Source organism: Lissotriton vulgaris, chromosome 7, assembly GCF_964263255.1.
Source record: "Lissotriton vulgaris chromosome 7, aLisVul1.2, whole genome shotgun sequence".
Classification (NCBI taxonomy): domain Eukaryota; kingdom Metazoa; phylum Chordata; class Amphibia; order Caudata; family Salamandridae; genus Lissotriton; species Lissotriton vulgaris.
The window spans coordinates 597,968,210-597,995,914 of NC_141695.1; positions in this window are offsets into that span (position 1 = coordinate 597,968,210).

Here is a 27,705-nt window from a genome sequence, read left to right on the forward strand (position 1 = left end):
AATCAATGATTTTGCTATGCAGGAAAAGAAGGTCTTGATCCGAACTATAAACTGAATCCAGTCGGCTCTCCATGTCCAGTATTTTAGAATCAAGATTGTCAAGCCTTGTATGAAAAGTGTTGAGATCTGCTCTAATTGATTTAGTTTCTGCAGCCAGGGATGTGATGGTGACATCCAGCACCTCCAACCGGCGATTGACTCCAGAAAGCTCCTGCAAAATTCGTTGCATAGTGTCGGATAATGTCTTGTCACTTTGAGGTGACAAAGCTTGGGACGGAGGTGGTGATGAAGACATGGTACCTTTCGCTGGCAAATTAGTAGATTGTTTTACCACTTCAGTAAAAAGTGGTTGTTTAGGTGTTCTACTACCATTCCTGTTATTAGACATTGTGACACACAGTTGCACAGGTGCTCTACAAAAGCGAATTGATTGAATATTGCTATGTGAAGCAATGGTGAAAACAATGCCGCGTTAAATGACAAAAAAGGAAGGAAAGCAAGTTTCAGGTTAAGAATAGCACAACATATGAAATAAATAAATGTTCTATATAGGCTTTAACCTTGCAAGTTGGCAAAATGAAAAAGCACTTTACTGCTATCGCAGGAATAATTAACCTAGTCACAGAAACAGGCTCAATACAGAGAGAGAGCGTTGCGCGCCAAAAGAACACCATGACATCATGGCAAAAGGAACAGCAAACTCAGCAAATCTAAATTAAGACAAGAAGCAGCGCGCTAGTGTCACAATGAGGAGAGCTGCAAAGTTCCGGTGTGTACATGAAAACGGTGTCACAATACCAGAAGAGAACGCATGAAAAGCATGGAGACATAAAGAAGCTGAGGAAGTGCGCTCTTAGAAAATGGGGAGTCATCACATGGAATCAATAAAGAGAACAGAGGCATATTCGACAAAGGACCATGTAATAAAACAGCAGAATAAAATCAATTATGGTGAAAGAAGAGCATATATAAATAGTACAGGAAATACTGGCCATGAAGAGAATATAAACACACTTCCAAAACTATTTGTGCTGCGTAGGCACCACGAGGAGACAGTCTGAGGTATCATACGGGAGGGAGTAATAATGAATATGATAAAATTGTCCTTCCTGCACAAAACGTCATGCAAGGCAAATATATTTATGTTAGCAAGGCACAGTTTGAAAAAACAAGGAGCAGAAATAAAAAATGTGAGGTTCCTGTGTGCGTCATGAAGGCAGTTAATGTCGCTTTGCCATTAAGTTCTTGAAAAGACTCTGCCAATAACGTTGAAAAGAAAGCCTCTCTCTATGTGAGCAGGAGGAGGCGCTGTGAACCGACGATGCGTGCATGGTAGACAAGGCGCGGCCTCGTTGTGTGAGGAGGCGCGGCCTACGGTGATGAGAGGCGCGGCCCTGGAGTTGTGGAAGGCGCGGCCCTGCGCTGTGAGGAGGCGCGGCTACGTCGACACACAAGCCCCGAGGAGCGTAGCAGGGTGAGACGGTTATCTCACCGTCATGCCGGAAACCAGGAAACACTGCCGCTTTTCGCCGAAAAAAGCTACCGGAGCAAACTACATGGTCTCCGGTGTCGGCGGAACACGAAAGGAGGATCCGGCTGCACAAGGTATGTGAGGAAAGTCCGTCAGGGGTCCATCCCACAGCGGAGCTCTTCCCTCAGGCGGCCATCTTCCTGTGTGGCCAGACCGCGCCCTCTCAGTCACTGTTCTACATTCCATTTTGCGAGTCGCAAAAAATTGCAATTTGCGACTCACAAAATGAAATGGTTGAACATCTGGCCCTTAATGACTGAATTGATGATGTCTATTGAGATGTTTTTTATTGATGCTCTATTCTAAAATGGTCGATTTACAAAAGGGGGTGGTGATGAACAGAGTGTCTGAATTGAGCAGACCACTCTTACCCAGTCCAAAGATCAGGGCTTGATCCATCACCGTTATTTATCTCACTGCCCCATCCCAGCTCAGAATCTGGCTATATGCAAATCAGTCTGTCCCTGGCCCAGTGCATCATGGGAACAGGGCAGACTAAACTACCAAGCCAATTCTTTACCAGAAAGGAGACAAGCTACCGGGGACCGGTTTCTGGCATTTCAGCCTCTTCGGCCCGGCTTGCTTGAATCCTGATGGAGCAGTGAGAAAGGGACTCATGTCTGAGTATACCTTGCCACACCTATAGTGGCCAAAATCGATTTACAAAAGGGGGTGGTGATGAACAGAGTGTCTGAATTGAGCAGACCACTCTTACCCAGTCCAAAGATCAGGGCTTGATCCATCACCGTTATTTATCTCACTGCCCCATCCCAGCTCAGAATCTGGCTATATGCAAATCAGTCTGTCCCTGGCCCAGTGCATCATGGGAACAGGGCAGACTAAACTACCAAGCCAATTCTTTACCAGAAAGGAGACAAGCTACCGGGGACCGGTTTCTGGCATTTCAGCCTCTTCGGCCCGGCTTGCTTGAATCCTGATGGAGCAGTGAGAAAGGGACTCATGTCTGAGTATACCCTGCCACACCTATAGTGGCCAAAATCGATTTACAAAAGGGGGTGGTGATGAACAGAGTGTCTGAATTGAGCAGACCACTCTTACCCAGTCCAAAGATCAGGGCTTGATCCATCACCGTTATTTATCTCACTGCCCCATCCCAGCTCAGAATCTGGCTATATGCAAATCAGTCTGTCCCTGGCCCAGTGCATCATGGGAACAGGGCAGACTAAACTACCAAGCCAATTCTTTACCAGAAAGGAGACAAGCTACCGGGGACCGGTTTCTGGCATTTCAGCCTCTTCGGCCCGGCTTGCTTGAATCCTGATGGAGCAGTGAGAAAGGGACTCATGTCTGAGTATACCCTGCCACACCTATAGTGGCCAAAATCGATTTACAAAAGGGGGTGGTGATGAACAGAGTGTCTGAATTGAGCAGACCACTCTTACCCAGTCCAAAGATCAGGGCTTGATCCATCACCGTTATTTATCTCACTGCCCCATCCCAGCTCAGAATCTGGCTATATGCAAATCAGTCTGTCCCTGGCCCAGTGCATCATGGGAACAGGGCAGACTAAACTACCAAGCCAATTCTTTACCAGAAAGGAGACAAGCTACCGGGGACCGGTTTCTGGCATTTCAGCCTCTTCGGCCCGGCTTTCTTGAATCCTGATGGAGCAGTGAGAAAGGGACTCATGTCTGAGTATACCCTGCCACACCTATAGTGGCCAAAATCGATTTACAAAAGGGGGTGGTGATGAACAGAGTGTCTGAATTGAGCAGACCACTCTTACCCAGTCCAAAGATCAGGGCTTGATCCATCACCGTTATTTATCTCACTGCCCCATCCCAGCTCAGAATCTGGCTATATGCAAATCAGTCTGTCCCTGGCCCAGTGCATCATGGGAACAGGGCAGACTAAACTACCAAGCCAATTCTTTACCAGAAAGGAGACAAGCTACCGGGGACCGGTTTCTGGCATTTCAGCCTCTTCGGCCCGGCTTGCTTGAATCCTGATGGAGCAGTGAGAAAGGGACTCATGTCTGAGTATACCCTGCCACACCTATAGTGGCCAAATCGATTTACAAAAGGGGGTGGTGATGAACAGAGTGTCTGAATTGAGCAGACCACTCTTACCCAGTCCAAAGATCAGGGCTTGATCCATCACCGTTATTTATCTCACTGCCCCATCCCAGCTCAGAATCTGGCTATATGCAAATCAGTCTGTCCCTGGCCCAGTGCATCATGGGAACAGGGCAGACTAAACTACCAAGCCAATTCTTTACCAGAAAGGAGACAAGCTACCGGGGACCGGTTTCTGGCATTTCAGCCTCTTCGGCCCGGCTTGCTTGAATCCTGATGGAGCAGTGAGAAAGGGACTCATGTCTGAGTATACCCTGCCACACCTATAGTGGCCAAAATCGATTTACAAAAGGGGGTGGTGATGAACAGAGTGTCTGAATTGAGCAGACCACTCTTACCCAGTCCAAAGATCAGGGCTTGATCCATCACCGTTATTTATCTCACTGCCCCATCCCAGCTCAGAATCTGGCTATATGCAAATCAGTCTGTCCCTGGCCCAGTGCATCATGGGAACAGGGCAGACTAAACTACCAAGCCAATTCTTTACCAGAAAGGAGACAAGCTACCGGGGACCGGTTTCTGGCATTTCAGCCTCTTCGGCCCGGCTTGCTTGAATCCTGATGGAGCAGTGAGAAAGGGACTCATGTCTGAGTATACCCTGCCACACCTATAGTGGCCAAAATCGATTTACAAAAGGGGGTGGTGATGAACAGAGTGTCTGAATTGAGCAGACCACTCTTACCCAGTCCAAAGATCAGGGCTTGATCCATCACCGTTATTTATCTCACTGCCCCATCCCAGCTCAGAATCTGGCTATATGCAAATCAGTCTGTCCCTGGCCCAGTGCATCATGGGAACAGGGCAGACTAAACTACCAAGCCAATTCTTTACCAGAAAGGAGACAAGCTACCGGGGACCGGTTTCTGGCATTTCAGCCTCTTCGGCCCGGCTTGCTTGAATCCTGATGGAGCAGTGAGAAAGGGACTCATGTCTGAGTATACCCTGCCACACCTATAGTGGCCAAAATCGATTTACAAAAGGGGGTGGTGATGAACAGAGTGTCTGAATTGAGCAGACCACTCTTACCCAGTCCAAAGATCAGGGCTTGATCCATCACCGTTATTTATCTCACTGCCCCATCCCAGCTCAGAATCTGGCTATATGCAAATCAGTCTGTCCCTGGCCCAGTGCATCATGGGAACAGGGCAGACTAAACTACCAAGCCAATTCTTTACCAGAAAGGAGACAAGCTACCGGGGACCGGTTTCTGGCATTTCAGCCTCTTCGGCCCGGCTTGCTTGAATCCTGATGGAGCAGTGAGAAAGGGACTCATGTCTGAGTATACCCTGCCACACCTATAGTGGCCAAAATCGATTTACAAAAGGGGGTGGTGATGAACAGAGTGTCTGAATTGAGCAGACCACTCTTACCCAGTCCAAAGATCAGGGCTTGATCCATCACCGTTATTTATCTCACTGCCCCATCCCAGCTCAGAATCTGGCTATATGCAAATCAGTCTGTCCCTGGCCCAGTGCATCATGGGAACAGGGCAGACTAAACTACCAAGCCAATTCTTTACCAGAAAGGAGACAAGCTACCGGGGACCGGTTTCTGGCATTTCAGCCTCTTCGGCCCGGCTTGCTTGAATCCTGATGGAGCAGTGAGAAAGGGACTCATGTCTGAGTATACCCTGCCACACCTATAGTGGCCAAAATCGATTTACAAAAGGGGGTGGTGATGAACAGAGTGTCTGAATTGAGCAGACCACTCTTACCCAGTCCAAAGATCAGGGCTTGATCCATCACCGTTATTTATCTCACTGCCCCATCCCAGCTCAGAATCTGGCTATATGCAAATCAGTCTGTCCCTGGCCCAGTGCATCATGGGAACAGGGCAGACTAAACTACCAAGCCAATTCTTTACCAGAAAGGAGACAAGCTACCGGGGACCGGTTTCTGGCATTTCAGCCTCTTCGGCCCGGCTTGCTTGAATCCTGATGGAGCAGTGAGAAAGGGACTCATGTCTGAGTATACCCTGCCACACCTATAGTGGCCAAAATCGATTTACAAAAGGGGGTGGTGATGAACAGAGTGTCTGAATTGAGCAGACCACTCTTACCCAGTCCAAAGATCAGGGCTTGATCCATCACCGTTATTTATCTCACTGCCCCATCCCAGCTCAGAATCTGGCTATATGCAAATCAGTCTGTCCCTGGCCCAGTGCATCATGGGAACAGGGCAGACTAAACTACCAAGCCAATTCTTTACCAGAAAGGAGACAAGCTACCGGGGACCGGTTTCTGGCATTTCAGCCTCTTCGGCCCGGCTTGCTTGAATCCTGATGGAGCAGTGAGAAAGGGACTCATGTCTGAGTATACCCTGCCACACCTATAGTGGCCAAAATCGATTTACAAAAGGGGGTGGTGATGAACAGAGTGTCTGAATTGAGCAGACCACTCTTACCCAGTCCAAAGATCAGGGCTTGATCCATCACCGTTATTTATCTCACTGCCCCATCCCAGCTCAGAATCTGGCTATATGCAAATCAGTCTGTCCCTGGCCCAGTGCATCATGGGAACAGGGCAGACTAAACTACCAAGCCAATTCTTTACCAGAAAGGAGACAAGCTACCGGGGACCGGTTTCTGGCATTTCAGCCTCTTCGGCCCGGCTTGCTTGAATCCTGATGGAGCAGTGAGAAAGGGACTCATGTCTGAGTATACCCTGCCACACCTATAGTGGCCAAAATCGATTTACAAAAGGGGGTGGTGATGAACAGAGTGTCTGAATTGAGCAGACCACTCTTACCCAGTCCAAAGATCAGGGCTTGATCCATCACCGTTATTTATCTCACTGCCCCATCCCAGCTCAGAATCTGGCTATATGCAAATCAGTCTGTCCCTGGCCCAGTGCATCATGGGAACAGGGCAGACTAAACTACCAAGCCAATTCTTTACCAGAAAGGAGACAAGCTACCGGGGACCGGTTTCTGGCATTTCAGCCTCTTCGGCCCGGCTTGCTTGAATCCTGATGGAGCAGTGAGAAAGGGACTCATGTCTGAGTATACCCTGCCACACCTATAGTGGCCAAAATCGATTTACAAAAGGGGGTGGTGATGAACAGAGTGTCTGAATTGAGCAGACCACTCTTACCCAGTCCAAAGATCAGGGCTTGATCCATCACCGTTATTTATCTCACTGCGTGGAAGGGTATTCTCAGATGTGAGACCCTTGCTCATTGCACCATCAGGATTCAAGCAAACCAGGCCGAAGACGGCTGTAATGCCAGAAACCGGTCCCCGGGAGCTTGTTTCCTTCCCAGTGTAAGAATTGGCTTTTGTAGTTTGGTTTGTCCTGTTCTCATCATGCACTGGGACAGGAACAGACTAATTTGCATACAGCCAGGTTCTGAAACTGGGATGGTGCAGTGAGCTAAAAAACGGTGTTGGATCTAGCCCTGATCTCTTGACTGGGTGAGAGCTTTCTGCTTAATTCAGAGACTCTGTCCCTCACCACCCCTTGTTGTAAATATTTTTGTCCACCCTAAGCGTGGAAGGGTATTCTCAGATGTGAGACCCTTGCTCATTGCACCATCAGGATTCAAGCAAACCAGGCCGAAGACGGCTGTAATGCCAGAAACCGGTCCCCGGGAGCTTGTTTCCTTCCCAGTGTAAGAATTGGCTTTTGTAGTTTGGTTTGTCCTGTTCTCATCATGCACTGGGACAGGAACAGACTAATTTGCATACAGCCAGGTTCTGAAACTGGGATGGTGCAGTGAGCTAAAAAACGGTGTTGGATCTAGCCCTGATCTCTTGACTGGGTGAGAGCTTTCTGCTTAATTCAGAGACTCTGTCCCTCACCACCCCTTGTTGTAAATACTATTCTAAAATGGTGGCAAAGATCCATTGCAGAGAAGAATTTGGGGCGGAGTTTAAGACACCTATTGTAAGTTACGTGTTGAACTGAAATTATTAAAGATAAACGTTTCCATACCAGCACAATTATTTTTTATATAGGTAACAGCACAAATTGTGTAATTGCTGCAAACTTTACATAAAATGGGTTCCAGTATTATTATTATTATATTTAAGTTTATAAAGCGCTCAGCTACCCGAAGGTTTCCCGGCGCTAAAACCAACTAATAAAGAGGGGAAGTCAGAGGGGAGGAGGCTACATGTTGAATAACCAATTTTTCACCTGTTTGCGAAAGCTAAGGTAGTTGGGCTCTTTTCGTAACTGAAGGGGAAGAGAATTCCATAGTGAAGGGGCTAGCCAGGCAAAAGAGCGGCCTCCCATTCTGGCTTTTCTGATTCTGGGCACTGAGAAAAGGTATTGGCTAGATGAGCGCAGAGTGCGGGGGGGGGCAATGGTGGTGAACCAAGGATGTCAGATAAGGTGGGGCCCGGCCAGTGTTTATTTTGTGCATGAAACAGAGAGCCTTGAATTTCGTGCGGTTTTCGATACGGAGCCAGTGTAGTGAGCGGAGGGAATTAGAGGTAGGAGAAGTGTTGGGGAGTTTGCAGAGCAGTCGTGCTGCCATATTCTGGACTGTCTGCAATTTGCGAGTCACCTCTTTGCTGGCACCCAGAAGAAGAATATTGCTGTAGTCCAGCCTAGAAGTGATTAAGGCCTGGACTACAGTTTTCTGGGTGTCCGCAGGCAGCATCCAGATGATCTTGCGCAACCACTTAATGATTGTGATGCAGGTGGAGGAGGTTTTGACCACATGGTTTTTCATTGACAGCTGGTCGTCAAAGATCACGCCTAAGTTGCGTGCTGATTTAGAAGGGGTAGGAGGAGTGCCCATTTGAGTGGGCCAGTGTTGGGGTCCCCATAGAGTGGTATTGTGGCCAAACAGCAGAAGTTCTGTTTTTCCACCGTTCAGTTGCAGTTTGTTGTCCAACATCCAGGCTGCGATGTTTCTCAATCCTGAACATAGAGCGGATGAGGGGGCAAGAGAGTCAGAGGAAAGAGAGTAGATGATCTGGGTGTCATCTGCGTAGGAGTAAATAGTGAGCCCAGCTTGCTCTGCAACAGATGCCAGAGGTCTGACGTATAAGTTGAAGAGCAAGGGACTCAAGATGGAACCCTGTGGGACTCCATACGCAGATGTAAAAGTTTGGGAAGCGGATGATGAAGAGAAGACTTGGAAGGTTCGGTCGGATAGGAAACTGACAAGCCAGTTAAGGGCTGAACCGGTGATGCCAGATGATCGGAGGGCGTTGACAAGAATGGGGTGGGAAACCGTGTCAAATGCGGCGCTCAAGTCCAGCAGAATGAGTGCCACGGTTTCCCCCCTGTCAACACGGTGACGGATGTTTTCTGAGACTCCCAGCAGAGTGGATTCCGTCGAAAAGCCTGATCGGAAGCCGGATTGTGACGGATGTAGGATTCCCCTTAGCTCAACGTGGGTGGACAGTTGAGAATTAATGTGCTTTTCTAAGATTTTAGAAAATACCGGAATAAGCGAGATGGGACGGAAGTTGGCTGGAATGCTGGGGTCGGCATTAACTTTTTTTAATAACGGCATAATCATCGCGTGTTTCCATGCGGAGGGTACAATAGCTTCTCTAAGGGAGGAATTTAGAAGGTCCATAATGGGTTCTAGGGAGGATTTGTCCAGTTTTTTTAGAATTTGAGGGGGAATAGGGTCCAGTGGGGAACCGGATTTCATTTTACTGATGATGTCGGAGAGGGTCTCAATATTGAGCGGATCCCATGTGTCGATCAGCTGAGTGACCGAAGGACAGGTATCAGATGGGGGCCTAAGGTCACAGGAGGGCGTGGGTGGAGAGGGGGGGATCGATGAAAAGTGGATGGGACTGTTGTCCTCTGGTGTCCCTAGATCGGAAGATGAGATTGTGGCAGGTAAGTTGGGTAGAGAGGGAAGGGGAGATGAGTTCTCAAAATTTGAATAGATGTTATCAATTTTGGCGACAAAAAATTCGGCCAGTGAGTTACACTGTACCTTGTTGAGACATGGAGGTTTGGGCTGACACAGTGCGCCCGAGAGTTTTTGTACTGCCTTGAAGAGTGCCTTTGGACGATTTTTTGCTTCAAGGATGGTATGATTGACATGGTCAGCTTTAGCAGTTTTACATAGGAAGTGATATTTTGTTAAGGCAGCTTTATAGGTTTGCTTAGAGCAGGAGTCATATTTTATGCGCCATTTGCGCTCCAGGCTTTTGCAGATGGTTTTTTCTTTTTTTAAGGCTTCAGTAAACCAGGGTGCAGGTGGATGATGAAAATTGTGCCTTTGCATGCGCAGGGGTAGGCATGCGTCGGCAGCCTGTGCAAGCCAGCTGTTTATAGCGGCAGAAGTTGCAGTACTAGTATCTTCCATGAAAGGTCTAGTTTTCTCGAGACAGGAATTAAATTTGTTCAGGTCCAATTTGTTCCAATTTCTGGATAATCTAGGTTCTGTAGGGTTAGAGGGAGTGGTCGATTTCTGACCTAGTTTAATAATAAAAGACACTATGTAGTGGTCAGACCATACGATGGGAGACGGAGCCTTACAGTCAATGGCCTCTAGATTAGAAAGGATAGGGTCCAAAAGGTTACCTGCTTTATGCGTAGGGCCATAGTTGTGTAAAAGAATGTTTAAAGCAGCCAGATCTTGTAAGAGATTGCTACTGATAGTACATGAAGGATCATTCAAGTGTAGGTTGAGGTCGCCGATAATGGAAAAATTTGTAGAGCTCTGGATTAGCGGTGCTATATACTCCGGAAGGGAGGCTGCCCAAGAATTCGCTGGGCCCGGGGGGCGGTAGATAAGCAGCCCAGAAAGAGTAAAATTGGGAGAAAGTGAAAGCTTGAACAGACCTGCCTCACAGTTGGGTAACACAAAGTCTTCCCATTTGCAGGAATATAATCTGTTGTACACTATGGCTATACCTCCACCTTCTTTCTTGGGCCTATTTTTCCCAACATAAGTATAGTTGTCTGGGAGAGCGGCGGCAATATCCGGGCCAGAGTGGTCTTTTAGCCATGTCTCTGTGAGAAAGAGAGCTGCAGGTTTCTCCGAGACCAGAAGATCGAATATCTCTCTCTTATGTTTGCCCAGAGATCTACAGTTTAGATTGATCAGTGTTCTAGTTGGGGTCTGGTCAGTGACTGTAGTTTTGGGGCGTAAGGGAGGGAAGTTCGAGGCGGCTATGTTGGTTGTAGAGGGGAGAGAGGTAAGAGGGAGCCCGCAGATAGAGCAGGCACAAGGGGCGCAGTGAGGTTTCAAGGTAGTGCAGTGTTCGTGCTGGGGAGGCATGAGATTGAGGAGGGTTTCCCTAGAGTAAATGTAAGATAGCCCTGGGAGTAAAGGGGCAGGGGCCGTCAGCCCTAGTCCCGGCCCGTCGCGGACGGGCGCAGACGGGCTTGCCTTAGGCGCGCCTTCGGCGCGCAAACGGCGCTCCCGCTGCGCTCGTCCGCTGCGCTTCCTAGGGTTGCACATTTATATATGTGTGCCGGAAAAAGGGTGAGGATATGGAGGGGCGTGGACTAAAAAGTGGGCGTGGCTAGCGGCCTCGCCGCTGATGGCGGCGGCAAGAGTGCAGGGTGGACACAGGTCCCCAGACAATAACAGGTACTTTTTAAGATCAAATACAAGTTAAAAAAGAGTGTACAGATGCTGAAGAGCTTCCTCCCGGCTTTCCGCCTCAGGAGAAGTGATTTTGCAGAGCACTCGCAGTCAGCGCAGTTAAAAGCTTTTTCGGCGGGGGCGTGGCCTAAAAAGTGGGCGTGGCTAGCGGCCTCGCCGCTGATGGCGGCGGCAAGAGTGCAGGGTGGACACAGGTCCCCAGACAATAACAGGTACTTTTTAAGATCAAATACAAGTTAAAAAAGAGTGTACAGATGCTGAAGAGCTTCCTCCCGGCTTTCCGCCTCAGGAGAAGTGATTTTGCAGAGCACTCGCAGTCAGCGCAGTTAAAAGCTTTTTCGGCGGGGGGCGTGGCCTAAAAAGTGGGCGTGGCTAGCGGCCTCGCCGCTGATGGCGGCGGCAAGAGTGCAGGGTGGACACAGGTCCCCAGACAATAACAGGTACTTTTTAAGATCAAATACAAGTTAAAAAAGAGTGTACAGATGCTGAAGAGCTTCCTCCCGGCTTTCCGCCTCAGGAGAAGTGATTTTGCAGAGCACTCGCAGTCAGCGCAGTTAAAAGCTTTTTCGGCGGGGGGCGTGGCCTAAAAAGTGGGCGTGGCTAGCGGCCTCGCCGCTGATGGCGGCGGCAAGAGTGCAGGGTGGACACAGGTCCCCAGACAATAACAGGTACTTTTTAAGATCAAATACAAGTTAAAAAAGAGTGTACAGATGCTGAAGAGCTTCCTCCCGGCTTTCCGCCTCAGGAGAAGTGATTTTGCAGAGCACTCGCAGTCAGCGCAGTTAAAAGCTTTTTCGGCGGGGGCGTGGCCTAAAAAGTGGGCGTGGCTAGCGGCCTCGCCGCTGATGGCGGCGGCAAGAGTGCAGGGTGGACACAGGTCCCCAGACAATAACAGGTACTTTTTAAGATCAAATACAAGTTAAAAAAGAGTGTACAGATGCTGAAGAGCTTCCTCCCGGCTTTCCGCCTCAGGAGAAGTGATTTTGCAGAGCACTCGCAGTCAGCGCAGTTAAAAGCTTTTTCGGCGGGGGGCGTGGCCTAAAAAGTGGGCGTGGCTAGCGGCCTCGCCGCTGATGGCGGCGGCAAGAGTGCAGGGTGGACACAGGTCCCCAGACAATAACAGGTACTTTTTAAGATCAAATACAAGTTAAAAAAGAGTGTACAGATGCTGAAGAGCTTCCTCCCGGCTTTCCGCCTCAGGAGAAGTGATTTTGCAGAGCACTCGCAGTCAGCGCAGTTAAAAGCTTTTTCGGCGGGGGGCGTGGCCTAAAAAGTGGGCGTGGCTAGCGGCCTCGCCGCTGATGGCGGCGGCAAGAGTGCAGGGTGGACACAGGTCCCCAGACAATAACAGGTACTTTTTAAGATCAAATACAAGTTAAAAAAGAGTGTACAGATGCTGAAGAGCTTCCTCCCGGCTTTCCGCCTCAGGAGAAGTGATTTTGCAGAGCACTCGCAGTCAGCGCAGTTAAAAGCTTTTTCGGCGGGGGCGTGGCCTAAAAAGTGGGCGTGGCTAGCGGCCTCGCCGCTGATGGCGGCGGCAAGAGTGCAGGGTGGACACAGGTCCCCAGACAATAACAGGTACTTTTTAAGATCAAATACAAGTTAAAAAAGAGTGTACAGATGCTGAAGAGCTTCCTCCCGGCTTTCCGCCTCAGGAGAAGTGATTTTGCAGAGCACTCGCAGTCAGCGCAGTTAAAAGCTTTTTCGGCGGGGGGCGTGGCCTAAAAAGTGGGCGTGGCTAGCGGCCTCGCCGCTGATGGCGGCGGCAAGAGTGCAGGGTGGACACAGGTCCCCAGACAATAACAGGTACTTTTTAAGATCAAATACAAGTTAAAAAAGAGTGTACAGATGCTGAAGAGCTTCCTCCCGGCTTTCCGCCTCAGGAGAAGTGATTTTGCAGAGCACTCGCAGTCAGCGCAGTTAAAAGCTTTTTCGGCGGGGGGCGTGGCCTAAAAAGTGGGCGTGGCTAGCGGCCTCGCCGCTGATGGCGGCGGCAAGAGTGCAGGATGGACACAGGTCCCCAGACAATAACAGGTACTTTTTAAGATCAAATACAAGTTAAAAAAGAGTGTACAGATGCTGAAGAGCTTCCTCCCGGCTTTCCGCCTCAGGAGAAGTGATTTTGCAGAGCACTCGCAGTCAGCGCAGTTAAAAGCTTTTTCGGCGGGGGGCGTGGCCTAAAAAGTGGGCGTGGCTAGCGGCCTCGCCGCTGATGGCGGCGGCAAGAGTGCAGGGTGGACACAGGTCCCCAGACAATAACAGGTACTTTTTAAGATCAAATACAAGTTAAAAAAGAGTGTACAGATGCTGAAGAGCTTCCTCCCGGCTTTCCGCCTCAGGAGAAGTGATTTTGCAGAGCACTCGCAGTCAGCGCAGTTAAAAGCTTTTTCGGCGGGGGCGTGGCCTAAAAAGTGGGCGTGGCTAGCGGCCTCGCCGCTGATGGCGGCGGCAAGAGTGCAGGGTGGACACAGGTCCCCAGACAATAACAGGTACTTTTTAAGATCAAATACAAGTTAAAAAAGAGTGTACAGATGCTGAAGAGCTTCCTCCCGGCTTTCCGCCTCAGGAGAAGTGATTTTGCAGAGCACTCGCAGTCAGCGCAGTTAAAAGCTTTTTCGGCGGGGGGCGTGGCCTAAAAAGTGGGCGTGGCTAGCGGCCTCGCCGCTGATGGCGGCGGCAAGAGTGCAGGGTGGACACAGGTCCCCAGACAATAACAGGTACTTTTTAAGATCAAATACAAGTTAAAAAAGAGTGTACAGATGCTGAAGAGCTTCCTCCCGGCTTTCCGCCTCAGGAGAAGTGATTTTGCAGAGCACTCGCAGTCAGCGCAGTTAAAAGCTTTTTCGGCGGGGGCGTGGCCTAAAAAGTGGGCGTGGCTAGCGGCCTCGCCGCTGATGGCGGCGGCAAGAGTGCAGGGTGGACACAGGTCCCCAGACAATAACAGGTACTTTTTAAGATCAAATACAAGTTAAAAAAGAGTGTACAGATGCTGAAGAGCTTCCTCCCGGCTTTCCGCCTCAGGAGAAGTGATTTTGCAGAGCACTCGCAGTCAGCGCAGTTAAAAGCTTTTTCGGCGGGGGCGTGGCCTAAAAAGTGGGCGTGGCTAGCGGCCTCGCCGCTGATGGCGGCGGCAAGAGTGCAGGGTGGACACAGGTCCCCAGACAATAACAGGTACTTTTTAAGATCAAATACAAGTTAAAAAAGAGTGTACAGATGCTGAAGAGCTTCCTCCCGGCTTTCCGCCTCAGGAGAAGTGATTTTGCAGAGCACTCGCAGTCAGCGCAGTTAAAAGCTTTTTCGGCGGGGGCGTGGCCTAAAAAGTGGGCGTGGCTAGCGGCCTCGCCGCTGATGGCGGCGGCAAGAGTGCAGGGTGGACACAGGTCCCCAGACAATAACAGGTACTTTTTAAGATCAAATACAAGTTAAAAAAGAGTGTACAGATGCTGAAGAGCTTCCTCCCGGCTTTCCGCCTCAGGAGAAGTGATTTTGCAGAGCACTCGCAGTCAGCGCAGTTAAAAGCTTTTTCGGCGGGGGGCGTGGCCTAAAAAGTGGGCGTGGCTAGCGGCCTCGCCGCTGATGGCGGCGGCAAGAGTGCAGGGTGGACACAGGTCCCCAGACAATAACAGGTACTTTTTAAGATCAAATACAAGTTAAAAAAGAGTGTACAGATGCTGAAGAGCTTCCTCCCGGCTTTCCGCCTCAGGAGAAGTGATTTTGCAGAGCACTCGCAGTCAGCGCAGTTAAAAGCTTTTTCGGCGGGGGGCGTGGCCTAAAAAGTGGGCGTGGCTAGCGGCCTCGCCGCTGATGGCGGCGGCAAGAGTGCAGGGTGGACACAGGTCCCCAGACAATAACAGGTACTTTTTAAGATCAAATACAAGTTAAAAAAGAGTGTACAGATGCTGAAGAGCTTCCTCCCGGCTTACCCGGCTTTCCGCCTCAGTATTGTTCAGTCATAGAATGTTTTATATAGATTGAGCGAGACGTCAAAAGTTATAAGGGCATGGGTGCCCTTTTGAAAGGGGGTATACAAAATACTATAGTAATTTTGACATAGTAAGGACACAAAAACGAACTTAACACATTTTTCACTTGTATGTAGGCACTACTGTTTTCAGTGTACTTTTACAGATTTTATGAACTTCTGATCATAATTGTTACTGTCTTTTGTTTTTAACAGAATATCTAAATGGAAGCGAAAAAATTCTGAGAACATTTGATCCTCCCTGGTGTTCGAGCAACTGACATTTGTTATTCAGAGCTCTCTTAGTGAACCTTTCAAAAACATCCAGGCGTATGGCACAAAACGTCTAAAAATAGCCTTAACAGAGACCTGCTAAGTGTTCAAATGGTAGAGCGGACAGGATGAAAAATGGTCACATTTTCAGTGAAAAGTGTCCTCTTTTGTACCAAGACTGATATAATACACTACCATCTGGCGGCTAGCAAAAGGTTTTTTCTTAAAATAACACTATCTGTAGTCAGGTACAGTTATATCGTTATAAAATGTTCAAACCGATTATGAGACATTGAAGAATGTTATGATTAGATCTAAGTGCTTCATAAACCACGCCCTGTCCATCTGCAACTCAAAGAATTGTATATTTTGTGATCTTTTGGGAGGGGGGTGACAACAACTAGGCACCTGATGAATTTTAAAATGATTAAATCTGTGATGTTCTCTTATTGTGGTCTGCCATACTGTGCGTCTCTATGCCTCACTACAGTCCATTAGTGCACTTTCTCATGAGCATAGGAGGTGTGGGGGACACAGGCCATATATCCCCCCTACCCCAGATTTTGGAGCGGTGAGGACAAGGTGAGGGGAGAGGGCGGGCGATAAGGATAAAAAAGTCTTTGGAGCATTTCCAAGGCTAGCAGGGCCATTTCTCCTGTCGCTCTCCTCTCATATGTCACTGCGGGGTGGAAGGTCATTGTTTTACAGGGGGTTTACAGACTTCCTTGCTGTGCTGCAGTGGCTCAGTGAAGCAGCACAGAGGGTGTAAAGAGAGGCAAATCAGTGTCGAAGAAGACCCTCAGCTGACGTCTTACCTCAGGAAACGTTTCCTTAACTTCAAAACAAACTTTTGAAAGGAAGGAGAGGGATGTTTTAATGAAAACACATTTGCACTATTTTCATTTGAATTATAACAGAATTTGGCAAAAATGTTATACTATTTATAATTTCAAAGAAAGGCCATGTATATTTTCTTTTTAGTTCTATGCTGTAAAAAAAGTCAATTGTTTTTATTACTGCTATGCCTCTCTCCAGATTGCAACCATACTGAACATAGAGTCAGGCAAGCTACTAGCTGCTGAAAGCTCGAGCCAGATGCCTGCCTCTGGCTCAGCTCGAGGTCCTCTTGGAACCTGGAGACCAAAATGAGCCAACGTTGACAGGAGGCGATGTAAGCCCACAGCTACAGCTGCAGACCATGTATCACTAGGACCTAGCTTCAAATCCAAGCCTCGGCTACGTCCTGTGAACCCAGGAAATCAATCTGTGCTGAAAACAAACGTGGTTTGCAGTCTAGCTCTGATGAAGTGCTCTCACCTCCTCTGGCACGGTTTGTGCAATGTGAGACTGCCTGCTACCTGTGCTCCAATCTCATCCTCCAAGATTTAGGGGCAAAGCATTAACCTTCGATGTCAGAAAGAGATACCCATCTAGTGGCTGAATTGCAAAGTGTGGGAGTGCCCTATGCATCTGATGACTGAAGAAGAGGAGGAAGCTGTCTGAAGCCTGACATGAACGAGAACAGGACCTCCACACCCCGACCACTGACTGACAGGCCAGGGTTTAAGTTATCTTGTGCCCAGGCCCTTCTCAGCAACATCCCTGCCTTGCTTCCCAGGTCCTTGCTCTATTAGCGGTGCCAGGCCAAGTTTTTTTCTTTGAATTTTGGGACTTGCAGTTTTGTTTATTCCATTAATAAAACCCAAATTTTAAGTCCCGGAATTCAAAGTAAAAAAACTTGACTGGAGCAGCTCATAATGCACGGACCTGGGAAATCTGCCAGTTATGCATCCCAACTCTGTTTGCCGCTTCAAAGCCGAGCTTCATACAGAAAAAGAGGAAGATCTGTGGCCCGCCCTGCCCGACGCCTGCAGGCTGCCACTGACAGGTGAAAGGTTGTGGAAGCGTATCAATGTGCACTCCAACAACAACAGAGACAATAACGCAGTCCCGGTTTAAACTCCACTCATTTGTCAGTGCATGGGAACTGTGATCCTGACTACAATGGAGGCTGGGGTGGAGATGTGGTGAAAATAACAAATTGTTATTTAATCATTTTGCTGGTGTGTCATTTATAGCTACATTCAGTTTTATGTATACACCCAGTGGACCTTTTACCCCAATGTCAAGGTTCTTTCTTTTTCTGTTTTATTAAATATTTAATAAATATATTCTAATTTAACCTCATGTGTGCTAGCGGAATTCCGCTCCTGCGCTGAGATTTTTTAAATCGCATGTTACGTGACGAGCTGGGCTCGTCATCAGCGTGCGAGGAGGCTACGCCATGACGAGCCCAGCTCATCATCAGCGTGGAAGGGGTTAAAAATTGAGGAGCTCAAGCCAAAAACAACTTTGTACATCCTTTAATTAATCATGTTAATTCCTGACCTAAACTGAGCATGTGTTTTCAGCATACATTTTGGGCTTACTATAGGCTGGACAGGCAAATAATATGTGTATCGCTGATTCAATCGAATTCGGGCAATGTGGGCAATTACTGCTGATCGAGCTACACCATTTACTGGTAAATGCGTTAGTAGGGAGTGAACCCACCCTAAACTGATGATACAGTTTCCTATCTTTAGGGATGGTAATTAGATCCCAGTAGCCTTCATACTTTACTTCGTGCTTGAAATCAAGGAAAGCTTTAGACAAAGAGGGTACAGTAAGGGCCGCAAATCGCCTCATAGTTATCAATTTCCAGTATGCTACCTTGAGCTCTGTTTTGGATGGAAAGACAGTGTCGGCTGGGGAAGTACATAGGCGGCTCAGCCCCATGTCACTGAGTGTAGTTCTAACGCACCTTAACCATGGAATTTTATTTGCGACATCCACCTCTTTTACATCTTTTAATGCCAGGGCATTGTGTGAAAGCTCGGGGGTCACCCATAGCCTTCTCCAGTATGCAAATGGCCTATAGTGAGCCACGTCCCTAATGGAATAACAGCTCAGATCCAGGTATAAGGGTAGTAAGGGTCTGGACTGCGGGAGGCCAATTAAGGACCGCAGGAACTTGTTTTGTGCTTTCACCAACTATTCCAAGTTGGCATATACCCATACCTCGGCCCCATAAAGAATCGAGAAGCCAATTTTGGTGTGATAGATTTGTAATACAGGAGCAATGGGTTTAGTATATGAAGATCTCTGCTCTTTGAGCAATGCACCCGACAATTATGCATGCTTAACTGTGAGCAATTCTATTTGGGGCTTCCAGCTCAATTTGTTATCAATGGTTACCCCGAAATAGGAAAAAATCTCAGTTTGTTCCAATGTACCTCCCTTCATTTCGTCTCTACCCACAATCTTCTTATGTTTGTGCAGGACTATGTACTTTGTTTTGTCCACATTAACAATTAGTTTGTGGTCCTCTCAAAACTTCTCAAATCTAGAAAGGGCACATTGAAGGCCCTTTCTTGTTTTGGAGAGGATGAGGGTATCGTCTGCAAACATAAGTAACCTGTGCCCAGCTAGTGATGGGGCATCAATAGGGAAATTCTTAAAATAATTCACCACCCCATTTATGTATAGAGAGAAGAGGGTGGGTGCTAGAACGCACCCCTGTCTAACCCCTTCTCTACAGGAAACTTTTGCGTGGTATTTCCCTGCGCATCCCATCTCACCTGCGCGTAGTTAGCGGCATGTAACTTGACCAGAAGTGTCAGAATGTCTAACGGCTTTAAAAAAGTGCACCACATCTGAGTTCGCGGAACGATGTCAAAGGCCGACTTTAAGTCAACGAAGGCTGCATAGATGGTGCCTCCCCCTAGGAATACGGCACGCCAGTAAATAAGGATAAACCTGAACATCTGGTCGATGGTGCTAGTACATGACCGAAACCCCACTGGGAGGTGAGACAGGATGTTGCATTCCTCCATCCAGGCATGAATCCTACTTAGTACCAACCTTACCAATACTTTTTGTATACAATCGATAAGGCTTATGGGCATATAGTTCTCTGGTAAACTGCGATCCCCTTTTTAAAAAATTGGAAGAATTTCAGCTCCTGCCCAAGTACCGGGCATAAGTGCTCCACTAGCTATGGCATTCACTAGGAGCTGAATGTATGATGCCCAGTTGGGTAAATCGTGAAGGGACAGATCAGCTGGAATGCAATCAGGCCCTGGTGCCCTGCCTATTGGTACTAGCTGAAGTGCATTTTCCACCTCTTTCTTAGTAAAATGTAGGGTGGATGCTGGAGGTGGCATATCATGAAAATCATGCATAACGCCTGCACATGCAAACTGAGTTTTAAAATGAAAGACCCACCGATCGGGCTCCACATGATTCTGAGGGACCTTATTAGGGGCCCCACTACCCCACTTCACCAAATGCCAAAAAGCAGTCATATTTCTCCCTAAAGAAGTTTCGAGCAGTTCCGGCCAGTGCTGTTCATCCCAATCCCTTTTGGCACAATATTGCACTATCTTGTATTTTGCCCCGGCCTTATGTATTGCTACCCTATTCCTTGACCTAATTGCTGATGCTAGGGTTCTGTATGCCAGGTGACAGGAAGTGCTGTACGAGGCGGCTCTTTGGAAGACCGGTTGGGTCATAGGTTTTTTGGTTTTCGTAATAAAAAAACTTTTAAGCTGTATAAACAGTTCCTCATGGACCTGCACAATTTTGACGTTGAGCTCTTCCTGTGTTACACAAGACTGTAAGATACCTAAAGCATTAGCTACTAAATTACTAATTTCTTTCGTATGCTCTTCCTTTTTAAGCACATTCGCCCACTTAACACTTCTGGTATCGTTTGTCAGTTGGGCCTCCACGTAATCTATACGTGGTCCTTAACTGACTCCACATAATATGGACGTGGGTAATATGGAGAGCAAAAGAGGGTTGTGGACACTCTCGGGTCTTTCGCAGACCTCCATATCCACAAGTTTGGACCAGAACTTCTCATGTTATTTAAAAACAATCTATTCTACTAGTACGCAGTCCATTGCTAAAGGTATATGAGCCTAATTTGTCGGAGTTGGATCTTCTCTTTGCAGCCCTTACCCCTTGTTCCAAGCAAAACTTTTAATTGGAGTGCTGCACACCACCATTTTTTTATTGCAGGAATTTCTAACAGGGTAATGGACCACTGAGCATTCTCCTCTACGCCAAAGTTTATGTCATAACTGTCCAGAGGTTTGAATGTACAATTAAAATCACCAGCTATTATGACGTTGTTATCACCTCTGTGTTCTAATAAAAACATATCTAAAGAGGCTACAATGGGGGGCAGCTTTCCCACCTTGCAGGCCTCTTGAATAAACATTAATAAGTAACATATCAGGGGCATTTGCCAGGAATAATCTTAATATAAGGATGTCCCTACAATTGATATGGAGCTCCTCTACCGTGTACTGATCACTTTATCTAACCCAAGTGGTCAAACCCCCTTTGGGTCTGCCACGTTGCCCTTTTTCCGCAACTTTCGCAAAGTTACATAGCCTTGACAAAGTACTAAGTCTGTTGCCCAGGTCTCTCGGAAAAACAGTATATCAGCCTGCTCGATGAATTTAGACCATTCTGCAGAGGCTGTTTTGTATAAAAGCCCTGAGATATTCCAGGAAACAAGCTTGGATCCTCCTACATCACTTTTGTTATTACCATCACCTGGCTGACGGCATACATCAATTGTCAACCCAGGATCGGAAGCCCCTTCACACATTTGATTTTCTACAGTCCTCATGCCCTTGTCACTTCCCATGCCCATCCTGGATGAACCCACAGACATTTTGAACTCCGACCCATTCAGCGGGGATTGGGGAGGGCTTCCTAGAGTAATGGGGCCTGAGGCCCTGCCACCCACTCCCGAGACAGACAATGGCTGTAGGGCCATACTACTCTTCAATGTAGGACGTAGTCAGTCGATGTCCTCCAAAGTAGAGAGGAGATCTAATCTGTTTAGTGTTGGGACTACGTAGTTGTAAGGACCTTGTGACTGGACTACGTCCCTTGATCTAGCTCTATCTGATGTTTATGGTGGAAGTGTGCAATTAAAAAAGCCTAATGGCAAGATATGGATATTGTCCCTAGTCAGATACCTAGACCCTGCCCTCTATAGGACAGTTTGGACGAGCAGTGGGGACCCAAAACTCAACACCACACAATCACCACTAAAGGATTTCGGGGTTTTCCCTACCCAAGCAACTCTGCGTATCATTTTAAATTTGTGGAATAGGGAATTACTCAACCCAGTTCTAGTATTCAACAGTTTGAGGGCTTTGTTCTTTAATCACATCATTGCTATTGTATATTCCTGCTGTGTGCTGAAATTTTCAAAATCCTATTGTTTGTGACAAGGTCAACTCGTCATAAGCACAGCGCAGGTAACACCCATGACGAGTTGACCTTGTCACAAGCATCGAAGGGGTTAATGACGCCCAGTGTTCAACACCACCCGGAGAAAGAACTGGCACGTTAGAAAGTATAATGGTATACGGTGTGGCTTCTGGCGGCAAGTTGAGACATTTACTGGGAACCTCATTAACACCATGCAACGTCCCTAGATCGTGGCGCCCCAGGGGTTCACTGCTGTGGGCAGCATTAGCTTGAATAGTATGTGAACTACTTGGGTTTACATTAGAGACTGGCACTATGATATTAGCGCTACTGCCTGCCTCATTGGTGGATTTACTTGTACTGTGCGCTGATGCCAATCTAGATTCAATGGAAGCACCATTCTTTCCCTTTCTCAGGGTGGATGCTGGGGGAGAAAGGTTGTTATGTTGTGCTTTCTTTTATTATTTGCATATTGCTTTAAGGCTCGCGTTAGAGCGTGCCACCATGTAGAATGTCAATTACTGTTCTTGCATTCTTGTTCCATGAAGGGTCAGTTGAAGCCTTCCTCTGCTGCTGTCAGTTGTGCTTCCTGGCTCCACCTGTTTTATCATTTATCTCAATAAACCTTATGAGATACAACAGCCTCCTTCTCTACTTTACAATTGGCGACGATCGGGATCGACACCCTGCAACCTAAAACCTCGGATTATTTTTTTTTTTCTCTTTTTCATCGCCATCGTCTACAAGGGAAAAAGAGAATCGCTTTGCAAAGAATTTACTTTTATATCTACTATCACCTGAGCCATTTACATTCGAGGGATTCAAAAGCTGGTTCGTATATTTTTCTTTACTATAAGGAGACTTACTGACTTGCAGGCTCCGGTTGGTCGCGCATGCCGGCATCTTTCAATCGGGAGCCGGGTTCCAAACACCACCTGACGACGCGCGACCACGGATGCCTTACGTCAATCACGCGCGCCTGGGTTAATCGCGTGATGACATAATCGCGCTAGGTCACGTTGCGTGACCCTGCGTAGCGGCCATTTTGGGTTGGTCGAAGGAATCTCGGAAGTTTCAATTACCGAGGCTCAGTCACCGAGGCAGTTTAAAAAAAAACAAAAAAAAAACGAACTTTATTTAACCAGCGCTAATCCATCATTGGCTCACACCATTGAATAACGTTTCTGTCTACCAAGGAGGATAAAGATAAACAGGTGAGACTGTCGGGGCACTTGCTAATTGTTAATCAACCAAGTGTTGTGTTTTAAACGGGATTACTGCACAAAATCCTTGCATTGTTTATATACATATATGAATTCTGGGGATCAACTCCACAGTGAAGATATTTCTGAAATAGTAATGGCTCAACAAAGCTTTGTCATTAGCCCCCCACAACCCTTTTGGGCTACTGGATCACAACCAGACATGAAGTGGGTGGAGTGGAAGGAGTATTTTAATAATTACATCTGTGCTATTGATGAAAATGCTAAAATGAAACCAGAGCAAAAGAAAAGAATACTTCTACATTCACTGGGTCCTAAAGGATTAAAAACATATTCACGTATGCAAAAATTAGCTGACGCTGATTCAAGTGAATTTGATAATGCCATTGCTGATATGGATAGATATTTCGCACCTAAAGTGTGTATAGGTGTTGTGAGACACAAATTCTTCCAAAGAAAACAAAAAAAGGATGAATTAGTAGACGAATGGGTTGATGACCTTAAAAAACTGGCTATTGATTGCAAATTTGGTGATTTACACGACGAACTTATTCGGGATCAGCTTGTGATGCACAATGATAATTCTCCTATTCAAGATCGCCTTTGGGTTAATGGCGATGCACCTCTCGACGATGTACTCGCAATAATGAGGAAATCAGAGATGTCGGGAAGATGTGCTACTGTGATTAAAGATACTGTTAAAGATTCTGACAAGGCGTCATCGGCTGTCTTCAAAATCCAAGGGACACCAAAATATCAGAACAAGCAATCTTATAACAAAGGGTTTAGTCAACCTTACAAGAACCAAGGAATGGATAACAAGTTGGAAGACAAAAAGTGTTACCGCTGTGGTAGCAAAGAGCATATGGCTTACTACAAGTCATGCCCTGCTTTACGAAAAAAGTGTGGTATTTGTGGTCTCATTGGCCATTTCAGCAAAATGTGCCGTAGGCGTACTAATGTCAAATGTATTTGGAATGAGGATGAGTGTGTTGATGGAAGTAGTGATGATGAAAGTGGTTGTGTAAAGAATATAAGAGGGAATTACATGTTGAACATTACTGAGGAAGGCAATTATATGTTAAACCTTACTGATGAAGCAATGGTGGGCAAACCTATCTGTGAAGTCTCTTTTGGCGGTGTTAAAGTTAAGGTATATGCAGACTCGGGGTCTCCATATACGATTGTCAACGAGGAGATATGGAAAAAGAATTTTACACAGAAAATAGGGGATAAATTAAATGCCTCAGATGTTAGTCCAGTAAGTTATACTGGTGGTAAAATTGAACTTTTAGGGTTCAGATGGCTTACCTTTATATTTAAAGGCAGAATGGCTAGAGGCAAATTATACATTGCAAGAAAAGGACCTTCTGTTCTGGGGTGGTATGACCAGAAAAGTCTCCATATCATCTTAGATCCGAATAGCAAAGAGAAGGTGCTAGTCGTAGATGAGGGCAGCAAATTGGAAGATATTTTAAAGCATAAATTCACCAACGTAGTAAGTGGTCAGCTAGGCAAGCTTAGGGGCTTTGAGCATAGAATTATGCTCAAACGCAATGCACAGCCTAAAGTGCATAAGGTTAGGCCTATTCCCCTTTTGATAAGAGATGAAGTCAAGAAGGAAATTCAGGGTCTTTTAGCCAAAGGTGTCATCGAGGAGGTAGACTCTTCGGAGTGGATTAGTCCAATAGTCGTAGCGAGGAAACCCAACGGAAAAATCCGTTTGTGTATTGATTTACGCCATCTTAATCAAAATATTGTGATTGAACGTTTTCCCTTGCCCAAAATTAACGAAATGGTTTCTTCCTTAAGGGGAGCGACTTGGTTTTCCACAGTGGACCTTTCCGCTGCATACCACCAGGTAGTTTTAGATCCTGAGTCTAGGCATCTAACAGCCTTCATCACACCATTTGGCTGTTTCCAATTTATAAGGATGCCATTCGGCCTTGCATCAGCCGCGGCTGTTTTCCAACGCCTAATGCACAGATTGTTTGGTGACATGGATGGCATTAGTTTCTTTCAGGATGACGTTCTAATTGCTGGCAACGATAAAGAGGATCATGACACCAAGTTGTGGGAAGTTTTTACCACACTTAGTTCTGCTGGTTTGACTGTTGAACTGTCTAAGTGCAAATTTGGAGAAAGAAATGTCTCATATCTGGGTCATATAATTAGTGAGGAGGGCGTCAGACCAAAAACTTCACTAATAGAATGTATTGTTAACTCACCTGCACCTGATTCCAAAGAAGGAATCAAATCTTTTTTGGGTATGGCTGAGTATTGTGCTAAGTTCATCAAAGGCTTTGCTTCAAAGGTATACAACATCAGATCCCTATTGAAGAAAAATGTAAAATTTGAATGGTCTAAAGAGTGTGAGAATGAGTTTGTGGAAATCAAGCGGGATTTGCAAAAGGTGAGCGCCTTGTCTAGCTTTGACCCTAATCTAGATTGTTATCTGACAACGGACGCAAGTGACAAGGGTTTAGGCGCAGTCTTATCACAGGTTGATGAGAAGGGTAAAGACAGAATAATTTTGTTTGCATCCAGGGCCCTGTCACCTGCTGAAAGCAGATACCCGATTATAGAAAGGGAAGCCTTGGCTTGCGCTTGGGCCTTAGAACATTTTCGTGCATTTGTTTGGGGGAAAATGGTTCACATTAGGACTGATCACAAACCGTTGGTCCACATTTTATCCACTGATGGCACAGCTACTGCTTCGGCCAGGTTGGCAAGGATCTCTATGCGAATGAAGGAATACATTTATGTGATCACATATGTACCTGGTAAAGACAATGTTGTCGCTGATTGTTTGTCTAGACTCCCTTCTCCTCTGGAAGAATGCGTTGATGATCCTTGGGGAAACATTAGTATAGCATTCATTCATGATTCTGGTTTTCCAGCCATTAGCAGGGAGGTTTGGTTAAGAGAACACAATGCTGACAAGGATTTAGTGGAAGTTTCAAAGTTTATTTGTCACGGCTGGCCGAAAGAGAGATTTTTGTCGGGCACTGTGAAGCCATTTTGGGAGGTACGTTCTGAATTATCTTTTGAAAAAGAGGTTCTAATGAGGGGGGACAGGATTGTCCCACCCTCTGGGCTGAGGAAAAAAGTCTTAGAGTTATGTCACGAGGGGCATTTCGGTATTGTAAGGACTAAGCTAGCGGTTAAAAATTTGTTTTGGTGGCCCAAAGTTGACAGTGAAGTGGAAACCTTTGTCAGAGGTTGCTCTGTTTGCAATTCTGCAGACAAGTCTTTGAGGACTCTTAGACCAGCTATGAGTGAGGGACTCATTCCTAACATGCCTTGGGAAACCATCGCAGTAGATATTTTTGGCCCTGTAGGTGACCCAAGGGAATACGGGCTTGTTGCCATTGATCTGTTTACCAAGTGGCCCGTAGTTAAGTTTGTGGACAGTGTGGATACTCAGACCGTGTTAAAGTTTTTGGATAAAATTTTTATTGTGGAAGGTCTACCTGTTAACATCCTAACGGACAATGGTGTACAGTTCTTGTCCAAGGTTGCCCAAAACTATTTTGCAAAATGTGGTATCACACACAAAACAACCTCTTTGTACAATCCCAGTGGGAATGGAACTGTTGAGCGTTTCAATAGAGTTATTAAGGGGATTTTGCAAGCTGCAAATTACAAAGGTTTAGATTGGAAACTGGAAATACAAAAAGCTGTATGGTCTTACAAGGTGACTTTAAATAACTGCACTTGAGTTTCCCCTTTTGTGATGATGCGTGGTAGATTACCTAGGTGTAAATTCAACCCTGGTTGGGTATTCAAAGATAACGTCCAGCAGTGGTCACCTATTGAGGTCAAGAAAAGTTTGGAATTGGTGCATGACAAGAGTAAAGCCTACTATGATCAGCGCCATGGCGTGAAAAATATCATTATAAAAAGTGGTGATTGGGTCAGGATTAAGAAACCGTACAGGGTTTCGAAGGGGGAGAACAAATTTGATTCGCCTAAACAGGTTCTGGAAGTTCTTAGGAACTCAGTCAAGTTAAGTGACGGGAAGGTTTGGAACCTGAAGGATGTGGCTTTGGATATTTGTCAAAACCATGGTGCAGATGAGATTGTAAGTGACAAACTAACTGATTTTGATTGGGTTGAGGATTACTTCCAGGGCAGCAGTTTGCAGTCTCAACTTGCACCTAATGGATCTCTGCCTCAATTAAGGGAGGGGGATGGGGTAACCGATTCTCCTGTTTCTCATGATTGTCAGACCAATAAATCCTCACGTAAACCTGACAGTATTGAACAGGAACCCAACTCTGTTGATACTGGTCATGTACATGACAACGTACCTTCCTTTCCAATTGTAACTTCTCCTGCTGTTAATAATGATGCTGTTTCAGCACCCACACTACCTACAGTTAAGGTTTCTAATAGGACACGAGTGTTGCCTTGTTGGCTTAAGGATTATGTGAAGTAATTTATTATTTCCCTTTTTGTCCCTTCCTCCTTTCCCTTGTTCCCTTGCCTTTCCTCTGCTGTCCCTTTTGCCCATTGTTGTGACGGAGGGGGATGTGTTATGTTGTGCTTTCTTTTATTATTTGCATATTGCTTTAAGGCTCGCGTTAGAGCGTGCCACCATGTAGAATGTCAATTACTGTTCTTGCATTCTTGTTCCATGAAGGGTCAGTTGAAGCCTTCCTCTGCTGCTGTCAGTTGTGCTTCCTGGCTCCACCTGTTTTATCATTTATCTCAATAAACCTTATGAGATACAACAGCCTCCTTCTCTACTTTACAAAGGTGTTGCTCGATTTTGGACAATCTCCTATCAATTTCCGACAGTTTAGTTAATAGGG